The 22,117-nt window shown below is 43.8% G+C and overlaps 1 long non-coding RNA gene across 3 annotated transcripts in view; it reads right to left on the bottom strand.

Moving 5' to 3' along the window:
- LOC120742136 overlaps nucleotides 1-22,117 on the bottom strand; it is a 39,560-nt gene that overhangs the window by 12,923 nt on the left and 4,520 nt on the right. The window contains exons 3-5 of one of the 3 annotated variants that reach the window (XR_005697778.1): nucleotides 15,420-15,487; nucleotides 13,699-13,788; nucleotides 13,446-13,550 (exon numbers count right to left, since the gene is read on the bottom strand). The exons of 1 other annotated variant lie outside the window; for it this stretch is intronic. This is a non-coding gene — a long non-coding RNA (uncharacterized LOC120742136). Of the gene's footprint in view, nucleotides 1-13,445; nucleotides 13,551-13,698; nucleotides 13,789-15,419; nucleotides 15,488-22,117 lie in introns of those variants that run through there. One more of the 3 variants, XR_005697779.1, reaches the window with a different exon arrangement.

The raw sequence follows: 22,117 nt of genomic DNA on the forward strand, positions 1-22,117 counted from the left end.
CATGCAGAGAGGTAACTTGATTTCTACTCGGGGTACTTTTCATGGTTTAGCCGCCGTTGGCACAGTTTGCCACTCCAGGACTTCCCCAGAGGCTAGGTCTCAGTCCCCAGCGATTCTGGACCCCTGAAGTTTAAGCAGCCCCCTAAGAACTGCACCATGTTCGCATTGCCTGGGCAGAGTCAGTGCTCAGTGCAGCGCCAGTTGTCCTCATGTCAGCCAGAGGACTTCATGCCTGTTGGCTTTGTTTTGGCCTCAGCTGGAGGGCCCGAGGGGCCCGTCCAGCCCACGCCACGTCAGCTGGGGCCAAGGGGCCCGTCCAGCCCCACGCCACGTCAGCTGGGGGGCCCGAGGGGCCCGTCCAGCCCCACGCCACGTCAGCTGGAGGGCCCGAGGGGCCCGTCCAGCCGCCACCAGCGGCTTCTGCTTCTGCTCCGGCCTCAGCCTCTGCAGCCCCGCCTGGTCCGGCCTCAGCCGGGTCTTCGTCTTCGCCTGGTCCTGTGCCCACCGGGCCTCGGCCAGTACGCCTGACACTGGAGAGCCACCGCTGCCTTCCGCGCGGCCGGCCTCCTGAACTGGTTCAACGTCTCCGCCGTTGCCTTCCGCATGGTCGGCCTCCTGAACTGCTCTGTTTGGGTTGTTTTCTTGGGCTCCGGTGTTTGCTGTGCTCTTCTTTTGTTTTCTGTTCAGAGCCCTCCACCCTGGGCCCCCGCCGCCCACCCTGGGTTGTTTTCTGTTTGGTTTTGTTTTTCTGTGTTTGGGCTGTCTGGAGCCAGCCCTTAAGGGGGGGGGTACTGTCACAGTCCTGGGTCTCCTGACCCAGCGTTTTTAGTTCTTTGTGATGTTTGTATTATTGTACTTGTGTGAGTTATTCTATGGTTTCTAGTTTCGATCCCTTGCCCTTCATGTTGCTCTGTGTCCCCTCTGTTCTGTGTAAGTCTGTGTCTGCATGTTTGAGTTCCCCTCTGTGTCTCTCGGTTCTTAGAGTCCTCTGCCTTATGGTTTATGTCTCTGTGTTTCTTAGTTGCTGTCTCCACTGTCAAGTTCGCGTCTCTGTGTGATCCTTCCTGTTTTACTTTGAAGGTCCGTGTCTTATGTGAATGTGTCCTGCTTTGCTTGTCTCATCGGTCCTGATTTCTCCCAGCTGTGCCCTCCTTCTGTGTCTCATTCCCCTCGTTACTCCCCAGTGTATTTAAACCCTGTGTTTCTCTGAGTCAGTGTTGCGTTGTCCCTCATGCTGTGTGGATCTCCCTGTGAGTTTTAGTCCATTGTTTCCCAGTTTAGCTTAATTTACGTTGTATGCTCGTTTTTCTGTGACCAGCCAATAAAGCTGTGATTTTGAGTTCATCCCCTGAGTCCTGCATTTTGGGTCCAACTCCTGCCTGCCGCACAGCGATTCATGACAAAATGTCCAGTCACATTTTAATTTATCACTCTATTTGCATTAACTGTACTGGAGATTTGCATTTGTGGATAAGATTCTGACTCCGCATAGACCTTAGATTCACTTCAATAGTTTGTAGCAGACGATTATTGTTAAATGACCCAGTAGATACTTATTTTTTCACTTTCTGCATCATTACAATCATGGGGCTGTAACTCTGTTTTACACAATCACACAAGGTCAGTTAAACATTGTAATTCTTTTGATCTTGATACAAACATGTCAACTGCAATTTCAATTTTTACATGAAAACACTTCCAACACAGTGAAACACAGAGACAATATGGTATACATCACTCACGTATGCTGTTGAATAAACTCTGAGAAATAACCACAGGAGGATACAGTCTAGGATCACAAGCTCCCCAGCAAAACACGCCTCATATACAGCAAAAAGTTTGAAATCAAAAAGAGCACCTGTTTTTTTTTTTTTTTTTTTTTTTTACTTAGGTTTCCATATGTCCACTTATATTATGTTTGTTTTTTTTTTAAATAATATAAAATGTACATTTATATTTTGTCTCAATAGTAGCGATGCTGCTGCTACAACAGATGCTGTTGCGTGTGCAATGAACTTCATTTGTTGCTCACTGAAAGTTTGATAGCCTGGAAAATAGCTCATGTGATTTGAATAATGACTACCATGACATATCAAGTACAAGCTGTGGGTAGTGGCCAAAAGAATGAGATCACGGATACAAGCGGCGAAAATGAGCTTCCTATGAAGGGTGGCTGGTCTCTCCCTTCTTAGCCAATTTTTATTCCACTGACCCATATCCACATGCCCAAAATCTATTCTTGAGCAAATTAACGTGACAGACCCTTTGTCAACCCTGCTAAAAATGTTATATTAAGTACCTTTTACTTTTCCCCATAATATGCTTTGTGATTTTTTTTAAAGTTAATATCTTATTAAAAACTACACCCAAAAAACAAAGTGTATATTAATCTGTATCATCTTCATTCATCATTCACTTCCAGACCTAAAAGAGGTCCTGTCATCTACTTCTACAATATGGCTTATGCTCTCTGGGTGAATCAGAACTGGAGCAGATGAAACAAGTCTTGAGTTTGGCAAAAGCTCTATCAGCTTCGTGAGACCGGGTGAAGGGGGCTTTGTGGAGTTAAGTCGTGTGAGTGTGCTGCTGCTACCTGACTGTAGTTGTGGATGAAGACCCGGTAGTGTCACGCTCCTGGGTCTCCTGACCCAGCGTTTTTAGTTCTTTGTGATGTTTGTATTATTGTACTTGTGTGAGTTATTCTATGTTTCTAGTTTCATCCCTGCCCTTCATGTTGCTCTGTGTCCTCTGTTCTGTGTAAGTCTGTGTTCGCATGTTTGAGTTCCCCTCTGTGTCTCTCGGTTCTTAGAGTCCTCTGCCTTATGGTTTATGTCTCTGTGTTTCTTAGTTGCTGTCTCCACTGTCAAGTTCGCGTCCCTGTGTGATCCTTCCTGTTTTACTTTGAAGGTCCGTGTCTTATGTGAATGTGTCCTGCTTTGCTTGTCTCGTCAGTCCTGATTTCTCCCAGCTGTGCCCTCCTTCTGTGTCTCCTTCCCCTCGTTACTCCCCAGTGTATTTAAACCCTGTGTTTCTCTGAGTCAGTGTCGTGTTGTCCCTCATGCTGTGTGGATCTCCCTGTGAGTTTTAGTCCATTTTCCCGTTTAGCTTGTTTTTCTTTGTTGCTCGTTTTTCTGTGACCAGCCATAAAGCTGTGATTTTGAGTTCATCCCCTGAGTCCTGCATTTTGGGTCCAACTCCTGCCTGCCGCACAGCGATTCGACAGTACGACGCGACCAGACATGGACCCAGCAGCACTCAACCCACCAGAAGAAATGCGTCTGGACTAATCTACTCCGTGGAAAGACTCCTGCATCTGTGGTCGACATGGGGGAAGGAATTTCGCCGTGCTGTGGAAACCAGACTCAGCGTTTAATCTCTGGTCTTCCCTGGCTACTCAGTGCGCTCCCCCCACTCGAACAGGTTTAATCCAAAATGAGCTCCACCTTCATCCCCCAGCTACTACTGCCCACCTCCCGAAGGGCCGGTGTGGAGCTGCTCGGCCCGTCAGAGCCATCATCAAAAAAGAAACGACGATCACGCCCAGCGCGCCACCCCCCAGCCGGACGTTCGACTTGTACATCGCCGGCTGTGGTGATAAGGACTCTTTTTCTGTGTCGAACCGTGGGTTCAGGAGGCTGGGCAACTAAGCTCTCTTAGCTGCCCAGCCTCCTGAAGCTCTCTTAGCTGCCCAGCCTCCTGAAGCTGCGTCTCCTGTGTCCCCGCTGGCACAGCCATTAACTCCACCACACGCTCCATTTTCACTCTACCATCGCCTCAGTCATCAGTTCGGTCTGCCACTCAGTCGCCCTGCCACTCAGTCGCCCTTAGTTCCATCATCCACACTACCACCTGTTTCCCTTCCACCATCACTACACCCAGCCATTCAGGCAGCCACTCCTCCACCCATTACACCTCGACTACAACCGTCACTGCAGTCTCTAGCACAGTCTCCTGCAGCTCTGCATCCTCCAGTGCATCCTCCAGTGCATCCTCCAGTGCATCCTCCAGTGCATCCTCCAGTGCATCCTCCAGTGCATCCGCCACTGGAGGCTGCAGTGCATCCGCCAGTGCATCCGCCACTGGAGGCTGCAGTGCATCCGCCAGTGCATCCGCCACTGGAGGCTGCAGTGCATCCGCCAGTGCATCCGCCACTGGAGGCTGCAGTGCATCCGCCAGTGCATCCGCCACTGGAGGCTGCAGTGCATCCGCAGTGCGCTCGCCACTGGAGGCTGCCGTGCATCCGCCAGTGCATCCGCCACGGAGGCTGCAGTGCATCCCGCTGCAGTGCATCCGCCACTGGAGGGCTGCAGTGCATCCGCCAGTTGCATCCGCCACTGGACGCTGCCGTGCATCCGCCAGTGGCATCCGCCACTGGAGGCTGCCGTGCATCGCCTTGTAAGATTTTCTGTCATGTGACCTGAAGGATGTATTTAGTCTCCGAGAGCTGACAGCTGAATTCAGCATCTTCTCCCACTGCTGCCAGCACAGTCTGCTGTGCTTGGATCACTGCTGTTAGAGCTGCACAAACAAAATAAGAGGCTTTCATAGTCCGTGTTTTATGTTTCATTTAAAAAAACAACAACAACTACATAACAGAATGCAGTGAGGTACATACTGAACTTACAGGACAGAAACAAAGTACCAATCCTATTGCAGTAGTATATCTCCAGTAACAATACCAGCATTGGTATCAATACTATTGATAACTGCATCAATCTGCCCACCTCTAACTCGTGCTATTGTAGAAATTCCCTGTGAACTTATACATTTTCTCAGAAGCCTTCCCTCCGCGCATTACTGGTATGTTATTTATTATTTTGTGCTCCAAGTTCAGTTATTTCACTGGGGAAGCCCCGTAATGCCCACTTCTTCATTTCTGTACTGTTTGATCTTTCCCTTTAACATGTATGTAACTTTGGCTTGTTGAGATTTTAGCATTACTTCCGTCACCAACATTTTAATGCTATCTTTACTCTGTTATAATCATCTCTCTGTCTCAGGCATAACTGACTGAGATTTCTTTGGAAAAGTTCTCACATTTATGACCTTTTTAGGAGCTTCTTGTTTTGTTTTGTTTTCCTGTCACAATAAATAACTTAAAAAACCAAAAATAACTATATGGAATAAAACTTACCTTTTGAAGAGGCCATTAGAAAAACTAACAAATGTATAATCCCACAGTCTGACATGTCTCTGTCCCCTCACTGGCTATTATACAATGCATAGAAACAAATTAGAGAATTTCACTTAGTCCCTTCCTTGCGGAAATTCCCAGCTGTGAAATATACACAAAGTAAAGTACAAAAACTTCCCAGTGCAGTAGAGTGTCATCTGTGCATTCCTTGCAGGGCTGAAATCTTTTAATCATCCATCTAAATCATTATTTTTCTGCATTTTGAGAATTCAGTAAAGCCTCTTCATCGCTTGGTAATTTTTATTTTTTAATACCTGCTACTCGAATCAGAAGCTGAGTTGCTCTTGGATGAATAAGTCACATAAATAATATATTAAAAAAAACAAAAAACAAATATATGTATGTAGTTAATTCTCTGCCCCCTTTTATGGGTCGCCAAAGCAGATCACCTGCCTGAATTTCACCCCATCCATCCTCTGCTACACCAACCCTCTGCATGTCCTTTACTCCATCCATGTATCTTCTCTGAGGTCTTCCTCTTTTCCTCCTTCCAGGCAGCTTCAGCTCCAACACATTCACCCTCCCTCCTCTGCTCATGTCAAAAAGAACATAAAGTCACGTGTCTGACCACCACCATCAGTTTCAGCTCTCTGCTCTTCTACTCTTTCACATAGTTACAGATATGGCTGATCTCTCAGGTGGAGGCAGTATTCATCCAGAGGAGAGCTGCTTTACTACAAACTAATACACCATGTATGTTAGATGGGCAGAAAAATGGCATCCAAGAAAGTAATAAGTTCTAATAGTGACCAGTAGAAAACCACCACACTCACACTGAAAATAAGGTACACAAGATTTATTTTTCCTCCAAAGCAGACTGGTGGCTGAGGACACAGTTCCGGTCTGCAATCCAAGGCCCAAAGCTGCCCAAATTATTAGCCTGGTTACAAACAGGAAAAGGTGGTCACTAAGAAGAACAAGCAGCCAAGCACATACAAATTTTGCATCTTCCTGAGAAAGGCTTTCCAACCACCTTATCAGGCCTTGTGTTGTTAGAGAATGGGTTTCCACACCAGATCCTGGGAGTTCAACTCTCAAGCTCTTCTTCTTCAAGTCTTGAACTCCTCTCATTGGTTACCTGCGAATTCCAGAATAGGGTGTTGCTCCTTGAACTCAGCACACCAAAAGTTTCCAATCCAGTCTTTTTATCACAACAAGTCCACATAAATCCTGATTAAAACGAGTCCTCCCTCCAGTGTCATTTGATTATTTTAAAAGGAAAAGCTTCCAGGCCAGGTTAAAACGATTTTCCTTTGAAATGTTCATTTCTCTAACTGGAGTCTCCAATTTTAACTGGCTTCCCTTCTGCAACTGTGATCTTTCGATCCATCTGTATAAATCTGTAAATAGTCACTGTACCACTCTATTATAAAATTCTTGACAAATATCTGTTGTAATTCTTCTATTCTTAATACTTAATAAATGGTAAAGCATTTAATACTTTAAATGCTCCAGCTCTATTATCCCCAACCCACCCAAAACTATTTTTAAAATCTTTTCTCTTTCCCAACAATCCTCTAACACTTTCTTAACAGGATGATTTTTATTATGACCTTTCAAATGTATCCAATTGTTAACTATTAACTAGTTGTCTTCTAATATATAGTGGAATTTCTTCTGATTCTACTTGTAAAGCACACATTGGCATTGTTTTAACTGCCCTTAAGCAAAGTCTCAGTGCTTGAGCTTGGATAACATCCAAACTTTTTAGCCAATTTTTATCCACTGACCCATATACCACATGCCCAAAATCTATTCTTGAGCAAATTAACGTGACAGACCCTTTGTCAACCCTGCTAAAAATGTTATATTAAGTACCTTTTTACTTTTCCCCATAATATGCTTTGTGATTTTTTTTAAAGTTAATATCTTATTAAAAACTACACCCAAAAAACAAAGTGTATATTAATCTGTATCATCTTCATAATCATATCATCTTCCAGACCTAAAAGAGGATCCATTGTCATCTACTTCTACAATAAATGGCTTATGGCTCTCTGGGTGAATCAGAACTGGAGCAGATGAAAACAAGTCTTTGAGTTTGGCAAAAGCTCTATCAGCTTCGTGAGACCGGGTGAAGGGGAGCTTTGTGGAGTTAAGTCGTGTGAGTGTGCTGCTGCTACCTGACTGTAGTTGTGGATGAAGCACCGGTAGTGTCACGGTCCTGGGTCTCCTGACCCAGCGTTTTTAGTTCTTTGTGATGTTTGTATTATTGTACTTGTGTGAGTTATTCTATGGTTTCTAGTTTCGATCCCTTGCCCTTCATGTTGCTCTGTGTCCCCTCTGTTCTGTGTAAGTCTGTGTCTGCATGTTTGAGTTCCCCTCTGTGTCTCTCGGTTCTTAGAGTCCTCTGCCTTATGGTTTATGTCTCTGTGTTTCTTAGTTGCTGTCTCCACTGTCAAGTTCGCGTCTCTGTGTGATCCTTCCTGTTTTACTTTGAAGGTCCGTGTCTTATGTGAATGTGTCCTGCTTTGCTTGTCTCGTCAGTCCTGATTTCTCCCAGCTGTGCCCTCCTTCTGTGTCTCATTCCCCTCGTTACTCCCCAGTGTATTTAAACCCTGTGTTTCTCTGAGTCAGTGTCGTGTTGTCCCTCATGCTGTGTAGATCTCCCTGTGAGTTTTAGTCCATTGTTTCCCCGTTTAGCTTAGTTTACTTTGTATGCTCGTTTTTCTGTGACCAGCCAATAAAGCTGTGATTTTGAGTTCATCCCCTGAGTCCTGCATTTTGGGTCCAACTCCTGCCTGCCGCACAGCGATTCATGACAGTACGACGCGACCAGACATGGACCCAGCAGCACTCAACCCACCAGAAGAACTGCGTCTGGACATAATCTACTCCGTGGAAAGACTCCTGCATCTGTGGCTCGAACATGAGGGGAAGGAATTTCGCCGTGCTGTGGAAACCAGACTACAGCGTTTAATCTCTGGTCTTCCCTGGCTACTCAGTGCGCTCCACCCACTCGAACAGGATTTAATCCAAAATGAGCTCCACCTTCATCCCCCAGCTACTACTGCCCACCTGCCTGAAGGGCCGGATGTGGAGCTGCTCGGCCCGTCAGAGCCATCATCAAAAAAGAAACGACGATCACGCCGCCAGCGCGCCACCCCACAGCCGGACGTTCGGACTTGTACATCGCCGGCTGTGGTGAGTAAGGACTCTTTTTCTGTGTCGAACCGTGGGTTCAGGAGGCTGGGCAACTAAGCTCTCTTAGCTGCCCAGCCTCCTGAAGCTCTCTTAGCTGCCCAGCCTCCTGAAGCTGCGTCTCCTGTGTCCCCGCTGGCACAGCCATTAACTCCACCACACGCTCCATTTTCACCTCTACCATCGCCTCAGTCATCAGTTCGGTCTGCCACTCAGTCGCCCTGCCACTCAGTCGCCCTTAGTTCCATCATCCACACTACCACCTGTTTCCCTTCCACCACCACCATCACTACACCCAGCCATTCAGGCAGCCACTCCTCCACCCGTTACACCTCCACTACAACCGTCACTGCAGTCTCTAGCACAGTCTCCTGCAGCTCTGCATCCTCCAGTGGAGCCTCCAGTGGCGGCTCCACTGCAGCCTCCAGTGGAGCGGCGCCACTGCAGCCTCCAGTGGAGCCGCCACTGCAGCCTCCAGTGGAGCCGCCACTGCAGCCTCCAGTGGCTCAGTTAGCTGCCCAGCTCCCACTCTCTGCTCAGTCTCCTGTGTCGCCAGTTTTGCTCATTCACTCCATGCAGAGAGGTAACTTGATTTCTACTCGGGGTACTTTTCATGGTTTAGCCACCGTTGGCACAGTTTGCCACTCCAGGGCTTCCCCAGAGGCTAGGTCTCAGTCCCCAGCGATTCTGGACCCCTGAAGTTTAAGCAGCCCCCTAAGAACTGCACCATGTTCGCATTGCCTGGGCAGAGTCAGTGCTCAGTGCAGCGCCAGTTGTCCTCATGTCAGCCAAAGGACTTCATGCCTGTTGGCTTTGTTTTGGCCTCAACTGGAGGGCCCGAGGGGCCCGTCCAGCCCCACGCCACGTCAGCTGGAGGGCCCGAGGGGCCCGTCCAGCCCCACGCCACGTCAGCTGGAGGGCCCGAGGGGCCCGTCCAGCCCCACGCCACGTCAGCTGGAGGGCCCGAGGGGCCCGTCCAGCCGCCACCAGCGGCTTCTGCTTCTGCTCCGGCCTCAGCCTCTGCAGCCCCGCCTGGTCCGGCCTCAGCCGGGTCTTCGTCTTCGCCTGGTCCTGTGCCCACCGGGCCTCGGCCAGTACGCCTGACACTGGAGAGCCACCGCTGCCTTCCGCGCGGCCGGCCTCCTGAACTGGTTCAACGTCTCCGCCGTTGCCTTCCGCATGGTCGGCCTCCTGAACTGCTCTGTTTGGGTTGTTTTCTTGGGCTCCGGTGTTTGCTGTGCTCTTCTTTTGTTTTCTGTTCAGAGCCCTCCACCCTGGGCCCCCGCCGCCCACCCTGGGTTGTTTTCTGTTTGGTTTTGTTTTTCTGTGTTTGGGCTGTCTGGAGCCAGCCCTTAAGGGGGGGGTACTGTCACAGTCCTGGGTCTCCTGACCCAGCGTTTTTAGTTCTTTGTGATGTTTGTATTATTGTACTCGTGTGAGTTATTCTATGGTTTCTAGTTTCGATCCCTTGCCCTTCATGTTGCTCTGTGTCCCCTCTGTTCTGTGTAAGTCTGTGTCTGCATGTTTGAGTTCCCCTCTGTGTCTCTCGGTTCTTAGAGTCCTCTGCCTTATGGTTTATGTCTCTGTGTTTCTTAGTTGCTGTCTCCACTGTCAAGTTCGCGTCTCTGTGTGATCCTTCCTGTTTTACTTTGAAGGTCCGTGTCTTATGTGAATGTGTCCTGCTTTGCTTGTCTCGTCAGTCCTGATTTCTCCCAGCTGTGCCCTCCTTCTGTGTCTCATTCCCCTCGTTACTCCCCAGTGTATTTAAACCCTGTGTTTCTCTGAGTCAGTGTTGTGTTGTCCCTCATGCTGTGTGGATCTCCCTGTGAGTTTTAGTCCATTGTTTCCCAGTTTAGCTTAGTTTACTTTGTATGCTCGTTTTTCTGTGACCAGCCAATAAAGCTGTGATTTTGAGTTCATCCCCTGAGTCCTGCATTTTGGGTCCAACTCCTGCCTGCCGCACAGCGATTCATGACAAAAAGTCCAGTCACATTTTGCTTTATCACTCTATTTGCATTAACTGTACTGGAGATTTGCATTTGTGGATAAGATTCTGACTCCGCATAGACCTTAGATTCACTTCAATAGTTTGTAGCAGACGATTATTGTTAAATGACCCAGTAGATACTTATTTTTTTCACTTTCTGCATCATTACAATCATGGGGCTGTAACTCTTTGTTTTACACAATCACACAAGGTCAGTTAAACATTGTAATTCTTTTGATCTTGATACAAACATGTCAACTGCAATTTCAATTTTTACATGAAAACAATATTTCCAACACAGTGAAACACAGAGACAATATGGTATACATCACTCACGTATGCTGTTGAATAAACTCTGAGAAATAACCACAGGAGGATACAGTCTAGGATCACAAGCTCCCCAGCAAAAGACGCCTCATATACAGCAAAAAGTTTGAAATCAAAAAGAGCACCTGTTTTTTTTTTTTTTTTTTTTTACTTATGTTTCCATATGTCCACTTATATTATGTTTGTTTTTTTTAAATAATATAAAATGTACATTTATATTTTGTCTCAATAGTAGCGATGCTGCTGCTACAACAGATGCTGTTGCGTGTGCAATGAACTTCATTTGTTGCTCACTGAAAGTTTGATAGCCTGGAAAATAGCTCATGTGATTTGAATAATGACTACCATGACATATCAAGTACGAGCTGTGGGTAGTGGCCAAAAGAATGAGATCACGGATACAAGCGGCGAAAATGAGCTTCCTATGAAGGGTGGCTGGCCTCTCCCTTAGGGTGAGAAGTTCAGCCATCCGGGAGGGGCTCGGAGTAGAGCCGCTGCTCCTCCACATCGAAAGGAGCCAGTTCAGGTGGTTCTGGCATCTGACAAAGATGCCTCCTGGGTGCCTTGTCCAGGGTCTGCCCCAGAGGAGGCCCGGGGCAGACCCTGGACACGCTGGAGAGACTATATCTCTCGGGCGGCCAGAGAACACTTTGGTGTTCCCCCGGAAAAGCTAGAGGAGGTGGCTGAGGAGAGGGAGGTCTGGGCTCCTCTGCTTGGGCTGCTACCCCCATGACCCGGTCCCGGATAAAGCGGAAGAAGTTGGATAAATAGATGGATGGACGTATCAAGTAACAGACAGCTCAGTGTGTGAGATATTCAAGTGCATTGAGCCAAAACGTCAGCAGAATCTATGTGAACATAATGCTTGTACATGAGCAGTTTGTTCAGTATGATCATGAACAGAGATGATATCTTGTGACCTTTTGTATTCAGACCTCACGTGTTGTCAAGGAGTGTAGTGATGATAAAAGATCAATGAATTACTGAATATAAAAGAACAAATCTGGAAATGAGAATCTGCAGATGTAACATCTGGAACACGGAGAGTGGAATATGTAATCAAATCTAACCGCTTAATGTAAAAAAACAGTTAACCTGGAACACCGGGGCTGTGAGCTTGGAGCTGACTGTTAGAGAAGCTAGCGACATCTCCGGAAAACATTGGAGCACTTTTGCAAACATTTTCTATGTTGACAACCTGACCTGATATGTGAAAACTATGCCACTACATTCTCAACTAAAACAATATTAAAAGTATAACTGCAAAAACACATCTCAACAATAACACATATTACTTTATTACAGCAACAGTTAAAGTGACAGAGAGCACACAGTGTGTTAGGACCAGTGTTGGTCAAGTTACTTGAAAAAAGTAATCGGATTACAGTAACGCGTTACTGCCCATCTCTGGTTAGGACGATTTGGAAGTCCAACATTTTTGTTGTTTGGAGACTTTAACTTATATATTGAAGTATGAAATATGATTATAAGGTAGATGGCATTTAGGACGTTCCACAGAAGAATTAATTTATTGTAATAATGAACTCTAATGTATTACAATCATGATAAAATATTCCTATAATTAGAGTCACCAGCCTCACGCCAAAATGTCCTGAGATGGGCCTCAGAGAAGTGCTCAGTACTAGTGCCAGTGTTGCATTTGAAAGGAAAATGTGAATTTGTAGCCAACAAAATGATGAATTTTATGTCTGACAGATCAAGAAAACTGAAACACTAAAACTGATAAACATGATAACTTTAAAAATTCATTTTTGTACATAAAGTTATGTTAAATTTGTAGTCTTTCCGTCCTTCAGTGTCCCTGTGCTTTTGTATATCCTGGTTCTGAAGATTCTGCTGGTGATCTACCACAGCAACAATGAAGAAGTGGGCCTGACTTATCCAGACACTGAAGATAAGTCTAACACTTGAATAAGCTTCACTTTGTACAGCAGATATAAATTTGTCATGTCTGCTTATTTATATGAGGCAGGTTGCATCGGGGCACGTTGCAAGTCTATTGCAGGACTAACACACAGAAAGGCTCCAGCCAGATGGTGGATTTAAACCTGAGACCTTTTTGCTATAGGGTGCTGTTACCCAGCCCAGCCCACTCGACTTATAACCAGTTTCTTTTCTGCCACATAATGTGCATAAAGCTTCTCTCTTCAGAGTTTTAAAAACCAACCAAATATGTTGTTTCACTTTCAGTGTAATACAATTCTCTGGAGCAGCAGCTTGGTCATCTTTAGTTTATTTAATTGTCATATGAGAGAACAAGATGAGATACAGCCAGTTAGAAAACATGTAAACTATAGTTATGCAAGTGAGACAAAGTTAAATGTAACATATAGTGCTGGTGATTGAAATATTTTCCATAATCACTGAAAAGCAAGTTACCAGTATTCAGTCATTATTGTTCTTATTTATTATTATTACCATTAATATTTAACCAAATTTAAAGTCTGAACATTGTTAAGATGTTGAAAGATCGCAGCAAGTCTACAGCAGCTCTTGAATCAAAAGGAACACTCAAAGTGTACAGGTTGCTTTTTTTCATTACATGCAATTTCTGCATGCAGTTCTATAGGTATGTCTTCATACTTGCAAGGTGAACTTTTAGGGATCAATTTACAGTGCAACATTTTCAACTTTTCGTGGCTTGCATAAAGATAGTCATAAACAGGCTTCTGATTACAAATTTCTTGAACATTCACATCACCAATGATGAAGGTATTCCTTGGCTTGCATTTAAGCTTCTCCTTGTTCATCAGATTATCACACTTGTCTTCTTTCTTCGCAATATGTTGAATTTCAAATAGTGACTCTTTCGGAGGCACGGACCAGACCAGAATGACAGAAGGCAGCATCAGTAGGAAAACGGAAAGTTTCGTCATATTTCTATGATAAAGAAAAAACAAACATTCATTAGAATAGGTATCGGTAAAGCTATATTTTTCTGCATATTTTAACAATTTTAGCACGACTGTACACTGAAGGAAAATACAAATATACTGGATGATGCTCGCCAAGGCTCCATTTTACTTACTTCCCAAAGAACTAAAGTTGGCTATAGTTGACTCACAGAGGCTGGCAGGAGTCGGCAGTCTGAGGCAGCAGTCAGTCAGCAGTCAGTCTTCTGGAAGGACAGCAAAAAGGGAACTCTCTGAAACTTCAGACTGGTTGGAGTTCATAGAGTGTCCAAGTGAATGGGCCACATCTGCATATCTGAGTTTGAATGAAGATAAATAATTATTGAAACAGAAATCAGTTAAAGTCTGCTCGATGTGAGATATGCTAGTAAATTATGGAAAAATATCCATGCAAGAAAACTTCACAGACTCAAAATCATGTCATGTAGCCGAATCCATTTGTGAAATGTGGCAGTTTTCAGTTGTTTTTCTTTTTTGTGTGTGTGTTCACTTATAAAAGACAGATTTGAACACGGGCTAAATTCAAATTGGCCAGATTTGCTGAGTCTTCATATCCATAGTGGGTGATCATGTAACTTTATTCATGTTCATACACATAATCCCCCAACTTCAAGCCAATATATAAGAGAATGATTATAAATGTATTAAAAATGACAACAACTATCTGAAGGTTGCAAATCTGATTTGAACAGACAAAAGATTAGGACTACGTTGATTATGTCTTCATGCCTCCTTCCTGTTTGTATGTTTTCTAGAACATATCCGCTCTCAACCAATTTTTTCTGCTAAAAATGATGCAAAAGAGTAGATAATGCTGAAACAGGAAGTATTAAAATATTTTTAATAACAACACAAAATGCCAGTGTTCATTAATTTTATAGCAGTCTTAATAATCAATAGACTATCCTTTTGGTTCAATATCATCTTGCAGTTGTTTCTTGTAGTCCACAATCACATTTTTGCTTTTGTCTTCTGGCATTGTAGATCACTCCTTATATAATGTGAGTAATAATGTGAACTGTAGCTTCACAACCACAAGTTGTCACGCATTACTGTGGGCTTTATTGATTATGGAGTTATTTACAGTAATGCCCTCTGTTCCTTCTTAAAGTACCTAACATACACACATTCCTAATTTACCAACAGTGGACCAACTTTCTATCATTTATTTATTTATTATTCACTTGTTTATTTAAATCATTTATTCTGTTATTGTAAAATGTGTAAGAAATGTTTTTTATTGAGCATCTGGAACACCAAGAGTGACGGGCCTCCCGAGGGTCTGAGAAAGCTGATGTAGTTACTCAATGAACCGCACACCTTGTATACTCCATATAACATTTTTGTTGCACTTACCAATTGCAGCTTCAGTGTGATTATGATTAGATGCCACTATTTACTTGTTTACTGTAAACAAACTGTAAACTTTAAATCAATTTCCTGCCTCTGAATCATTTGTTGTATTATTTGATGCTGATGATTTAGACTTGAAATGAACCTTTATTGCATTTATACATATGTGGGAAATATGTAAGTATATGCAGCATTAACAGAAAACAAACATAAAAATTAATGATAAAAATCTTTAATAAAGTTAAAAAGAAATAATGAAACAATTTCTTAATTAAGTTCAGAAAACATCAACACTACAACAAAATATGGCAAAATTATAGATGTTAACACAATAATCATCTATAATAACCTTTATCAGAGACCAACCACATGTGTGCTGTAGTGGGCCAAAGGTGGAGGAGAGAATTCGTAAGCATCCCTTTACTGTGGAGACAAATTTAAATTTGCACCTATTCCTTCAGACTCAAGATATATTTGGTCATACCTTTATCATCTGAGAAGGGGTTCTCTCCACCAAAGAAGCAAAAACGTTAAGAAAAGAGATGACAGCATCTGGATAAAACAGGAGTGAATATTAGCACAGTAGGTGAATATGGAAGGAGATAGAGAAGGATTTTAAAAGTTGCCTTTCTGCTCGACAAATAATTCAAGCTAACATGGAAGCTTGAAAAATGAAATGAGTGACCTTAGCTAGATTTGTACATTTGATCTTGGAGGGGTGTGAGGCAGCACAACATAGACAGCAAGGAAAGTGATAGGAAGACAGCATCTGCAGACTGTTCAAGCTTCTTTTAATTGTGCTTTATTTTCTCGCATCACCTTCCAACCATTGTTTCACAAAACAGAAGAACTCGGCAGTCAAAATCTCCCCTGCTTTATATAGAATTCCACTCACATCTGAACCTCATTAACCTCTACCATTGGGAAAACAGGGTAGACTAAATAACACAGTCTAGGCAAAGAAACGGGAATAAAATCATTTTTGCACTTAAACTCATTCACCCAACTAAACGGTTTGAAAAGTCAATCTCTGCACAAAATCTGACTCATGAGGTTATTTTATAGGAAATAAACAATTTTACACAAAAGAAACACCCCTTCATTTGGTTATACCCAATTGACATGATCAATGACATCATATCCTATATAATCAGGAAGTACTAGGGCGGCCCCTCCCACATACCTGTTTTACACATAGGACCTGCTCAAAGGAACACACAATGATAAGTATAACCAAATGAAAGATTCAAATCAACTAATGATGAAGTGACATTTAGCTTTAAGAACATTTGCACTGCTGTAATGAATATAACCAATGCTACCACAAACAGACCCGGGATAGTATGCAGAGGCAAGGTTACATGTGCTGTGTTTACATTAAAGCATTATGATTGACTATAAGATAACAGAACACAAATGACAAATGGGAAATGAATTCAGTCCGAGCCACTTTGACACAAGGGGTAAGGAAACAATTCAATTTTATTTATTTAGCGCCAAATCACAACAAAAGTCGCCTCAAGGTGCTTCATAGATACAGAGAAAAACCCAACAATCATATGACCCCCTATGAGCAAGCACTTTGGCAACAGTGGGAAGGAAAAACTCCCTTTTAACAGGAAGAAACCTCCAGCAGAACCAGGCTCAGGGAGGGGCGGGGCCATCTGCTGCGACCGGTTGGGGTGAGAGAAGGAAGACAGGATAAAGACATGCTGTGGAAGAGAGACAGAGGTTAATAACAGATATGATTCAATGCAGAGAGGTCTGTTAACACATAGTGAGTGAGAAAGGTGACTGGAAAGGAAAAACTCAATGCATCATGGGAATCCCCGGCAACCTACATCTATTGCAGCATAACTAAGGGAGGATTCAGGGTCACCTGGTCCAGCCCTAACTATATGCTTTAGCAAAAAGGAAAGTTTTAAGCCTAATCTTAAAAGTAGAGATAGTGTCTGTCTCCCGAATCCAAACTGGAAGCTGGTTCCACAGAAGAGGGGCCTGAAAACTGAAGGCTCTCCCTCCCATTCTACTTTTAAATACTCTAGGAACAACAAGTAGGCCTGCAGAGCGAGAGCGAAGTGCTCTAATAGGGTGATATGGTACTACAAGGTCATTAAGATAAGATGGGGCCTGATTATTTAAGACCTTGTATGTGAGGAGCAGGATTTTGAATTCAATTCTGGATTTAACAGGAAGCCAATGAAGGGAAGCCAAAACAGGAGAAATCTGCTCTCTCTTTCTAGTCCCTGTCAGGACTCTTGCTGCAGCATTTTGGATTAGCTGAATTGTGTGTCTCCAGAAAAGTGGATAAAGTAAGGTGATTTGTATTTTTTATTTTTTTTTTTTTTTTACACACAAACTTAACACATTCTTTTTAGTGAAGTGTTGTCATCAAGTTTTTTTCCTGATGCTGTTTTCTGTGAGTGAGCAGCAGCGCCCTCTGCAGTTTGTGTGTAAAAGCTTACAGCACCTGGTATTCCCAGGTAGTCTCCCATCCAAGTACTGACCAGGCCTGACCCTGCTTAGCTTCTGAGATCAGACTGCAGGAACAACTGCTGACAGTCTGGAAACTAAAGCCAGGAGATAATGTTGGTGCATCTTTCACCTGCTGATGCTTTCAGACACATGAAGTCACACTGAGCTGAACCGCAGTGATCCCATTAAGCCTTGAAGTTAACCGGATAAGACAGCGTTGTGTTTCACAGTAAAGGCCTCAGAGAGTTGTTGCTAACCAAAGTCTATCTTGTACAGCCACGCAGCATCTAATGACGTTTTGTAACCTGTCACTACGAAGGAGCAGTGAAATGATTGCTGTTTTAGCGCACATACACAGTGTGGTGATCAGTATAAGGACATTAAAGTGATGTTGCAGAAAGCTGCATCTGGTCAGAAGGAAAAAAAAAAAACACACAAAAAAAAAAAAAAACACACACACTTGGAAGACTTGGCCAGATTTGCACAAAAGTGAATGGCTGACAGTGGACAGATACAAGGATGTGGATGGTCACACCCTCGTGCATTAAAGAGGCCGTTCACAAAACCAAACACTCAGCAGACACAATAAGACAGCTGGTCAGTTTGCCTCACTAACTCATCTACACAAGGCGTGTTGTAGAAGTAGAGCAGGGCGATATGGCCAAAAATATTTATCACGATATAAATTTGAAAATGTGCGATAACGATATAACTGACACGAGACAAAATACTTTACAACTCCACTTCATTTGTGCAAAAAAAACCCATCAATGTATTTACACTTAAATAAGCAGCTGTTTTATCTGCATTAAAGTTATATAAAAATGTAACAGTGCAAATGCAAATTCCTGGCTGACAGTTTAACCAAAAGGCGTTTCCAGTTGAAACTGGCCGACATATCCTCAGCGTAACCATGTATAATATCCACAAAACTTGAAAAGAGGTTAAACAAACACACAATACAGTAATATTATGTTGAAGCACAGTACGTATCACTCCGCGAGGCTCCTGCCTACGATAGCCGTAATGCTCCGACAATCCATCAAGCGGTGCGGCTTCGTAGCTTAGCAAAGTCGTACTAAAACATTTGACAGATTTTCGAGCGCCGTGTACATAAAATCGTTTCGAGGTCAGTAAACACAACCAGAATTCATACAGTGGCTTGCAAAAGTATTCGACCCCTTGAACTTTTCCCCATTTTGTCACATTACAGCCACAAACATGAATCAATTTTATTGGAATTCCAGGTGAAAGACCAACACAAAGTGGTGCACACGTGAGAAGTGCAACAAAAATCATACATGACTCCAAACATTTTTTACAAATAAATAACTGCAAAGTGGGGTGTGCGTAATTATTCAGCCCCCTTTGGTCTGAGTGCAGTCAGTTGCACATAGACGTTGCCTGATGAGTGCTAATGACTAAACAGAGTGCACCTGTGTGTAATCTAATGTCAGTACAAATACAGCTGCTCTGTGACGGCCTCAGAGGTTGTCTAAGAGAATATTGGGAGCAACAACACCATGAAGTCCAAAGAACACACCAGACAGGTCAGGGATAAAGTTACTGAGAATTTTAAAGCAGGCTTAGGCTACAAAAAGATTTCCCAAGCCTTGAACATCCCACGGAGCACTGTTCAAGCCATCATTCAGAAATGGAAGAAGTATGGAACAACTGTAAACCTACCAAGACAAGGCCGTCCACCTAAACTCACAGGCCCAACAAGGAGAGCGCTGATCAGAAATGCAGCCAAGAGGCCCATGGTGACTCTGGACGAGCTGCAGAGATCTACAGCTCAGGTGGGGGAATCTGTCCATAGGACAACTATTAGTCGTGCACTGCACAAAGTTGGCCTTTATGCAAGAGTGGCAAGAAGAAAGCCATTGTTAACAGAAAACCATAAGAAGTCCCGTTTGCAGTTTGCCACAAGCCATGTGGGGGACACAGCAAATGTGAAGAAGCTGCTCTGGTCACATGAGACCAAAATGGAACTTTTTGGTTAAAATGCAAAACGCTCTGTGTGGGAAAACTAACACTGCACATCACTCTGAACACACCATCCCCACTGTCAAATATGGTGGTGGCAGCATCATGCTTTGGGGGGGCTTCTCTTCAGCAGGGACAGGGAAGCTGGTCAGAGTTGATGGGAAGATGGATGGAGCCAAATACAGGGCAATCTTGGAAGAAAACCTCTTGGAGTCTGCAAAAGACTTGAGGCTGGGGCGGAGGTTCACCTTCCAGCAGGACAACGACCCTAAACATGAAGCCAGGGCAACAATGGGATGGTTTAAAACAAAACATGTCCATGTGTTAGAAATGGCCCAGTCAAAGTCCAGATCTAAATCCAATCGAGAATCTGTGGCAAGATCTGAAAACTGCTGTTCACAAACGCTGTCCATCTAATCTGACTGAGCTGGAGCTGTTTTGCAAAGAAGAATGGGCAAAAATTTCAGTCTGTAGATGTGCAAAGCTGGTAGAGACATAAGGCGAACCGGATTATAAGGAGCACTGTCGATTTCCAGAAAAATCAAAGGACTGATTTTTAGAGTGCCTTATTTTCCGAAAAACACAGTAATAACATAATAACCACGGCCCGCTAGCATGCTCTAGGTTGCCGAGGGCTATGCTGTGGCTGAGCTGCAAGATTAACTCTGCAAAACCAACTTTCATCAAGTAAAGACGAGAGTTGGTTTTGAGAGGTGCAAAGAAGGGAGAAGTAAAAAGCAGCTACTGTCAGTCTTTACAGACAGAAGGACTGATTGGCCGTCTGGGAGCCCAACGGATGTAAAAAAAAAAGAAAAAGAAAGTTGAAAACGTTGAAGGTTTGATCATCTACTCCCTCATCTCCATCTCGTTTTTACTCCCACTCATTTCCAGCAGCCGTCTCTGTTCGTCTGCCTTCCCATTTCCATCCTAATGAGGCTTTATTCCCACTGAAGCAGCTGCACGGCGCAGGGAAAGAAGACGCAGGAACCACACGCTGAGTTCATCCACAACTTCTGACCTTCTCTGTCTCTCTCCATCCACCTCTCTTCTATCTGTTTAGATGTTCACCTGTCCATGTGACTGTTGACATTGGGAAGCTGTCACTAAACTGCTGTCGCTGCCAATGACTGTCATGTCCCCCTCGAGTGTTAGCCCCCCTCCAGAGCTCTAAAGCACAGGCTTTAATAAGCCCGGCAAGAGAAATGCCAGCTTCCTATGCAGCCTGAGCTGAGAACGTTGGAGTGACAAAGAAGAGGGGGGCGAAAGTCAGATGCACACAGGGAAAAGTTAGAGAGGAAAAGAGAGAGCAGGAAATTACTCTTACTCTTAGGACTTATATGGCCCAACAGGCCTCATGATACAGATGAGCTACATCCTCCTGGAAAGCAGCTGCCATTACAGTCTCCCCCATCTGCTGGAAGGCAGATGCTTCAAAACAGAGTGAGAAGTAAAGAGAGAGGGCAGGAACTCAAACAAAATTAACGCCATATTTTATCTTTAATAATCATATATATTGCTTTACCAAAACAGCTTGTTTTTGTGTTTTTTAAACTACCATCTCTCTTAAACCAACTTGAATTGAACAGTGAGCACAGCCACTAAGTATTATGTAACAAAAAGACAGGGATGGGAGGGAGACGGTACCTGTACTGACGTTTAAAAAGAAGGAATAGGAGGAGGGGTGGAGGTGGTGGAGCTCTCCCACAGGGGGAAAACTGAGATTTCAGTAAAGCTCAGTCCAAAGCACTTTCCTAATGATTTCCCTGTAACATTAGTCCTCGAGGTCCCCGTCACAGCAGACTACTGTGAGCGCCACCAGACAGTTAATGAGACAAAAACGAGACGCTCTTACAGCCAGGAGGCTGCTTCCAGATGACGCTTGATTCATTTGATTGATTATCTGTGAATAAGTCTTGAGCCTCTCCTCGGTTCTTTATATTTTGCCTGTACTGAGCCAGATGTTCTTCTTCTTCCTTTCTTTAGACTTTCTGAAGGTCATTTAAAGTTTTTCTTTGGACAATAACTGCTTTTTCACCCATTTTCAGTCCAGTCCTTGTACCTGATCACTTTCAGAGCGATATTTTTGTTTTTGGGGGGGTTAAACCACTTAACCTAACTCAAGGGGACAAACCCGAGTTGTCAAATACAATACAAAACACACAACTTAGCAAAGAACCAATTTTAAATTTTATCTTTAGGCACTTTGTTACTAGCAACCTGTCACAAAAACACACTATTTAATTTCTTTGGATTGGGAAAGTAGGAGACAGAAAAAAGGGGAGAAGCTGAAAAATCTATCTACAGTGGAGGAACAGTACCTGAAAGTCATGTCAAAAAAGATTCAGCAAACACCTGACACAGGACCTGAAAGACGTACTTGGTCCTTCAGTTGATCCATCTAGTGTTCACCAAAGCCTCATCTCATGGTGTCAGTGAAGGGTGGCTGTCAAGAAGCCATTATTAAGGAAGGGAACAGGGAGAAAAGGCTGAGGGATGCCAAATTACACAAGAACTGGACTGAAAATCAGTAGCAGCAGGTCTGATGGAGTGATGAACCAAAATTTGACATTTCTGGTTCAAATTGTGGTAATATGTCTACAACCACCTGTAAACTACTGTACAGCTCTGTCATAGTTTGGGTCTGCATTTCAGCCAGGGTGTTGGGGATTTCGTCAAAATTGATGGAATTATGAAAAGTACCACCAGACTTTGATGCACCAT

Source organism: Simochromis diagramma, unplaced genomic scaffold, assembly GCF_900408965.1.
Source record: "Simochromis diagramma unplaced genomic scaffold, fSimDia1.1 OVJJ01000373.1, whole genome shotgun sequence".
Classification (NCBI taxonomy): domain Eukaryota; kingdom Metazoa; phylum Chordata; class Actinopteri; order Cichliformes; family Cichlidae; genus Simochromis; species Simochromis diagramma.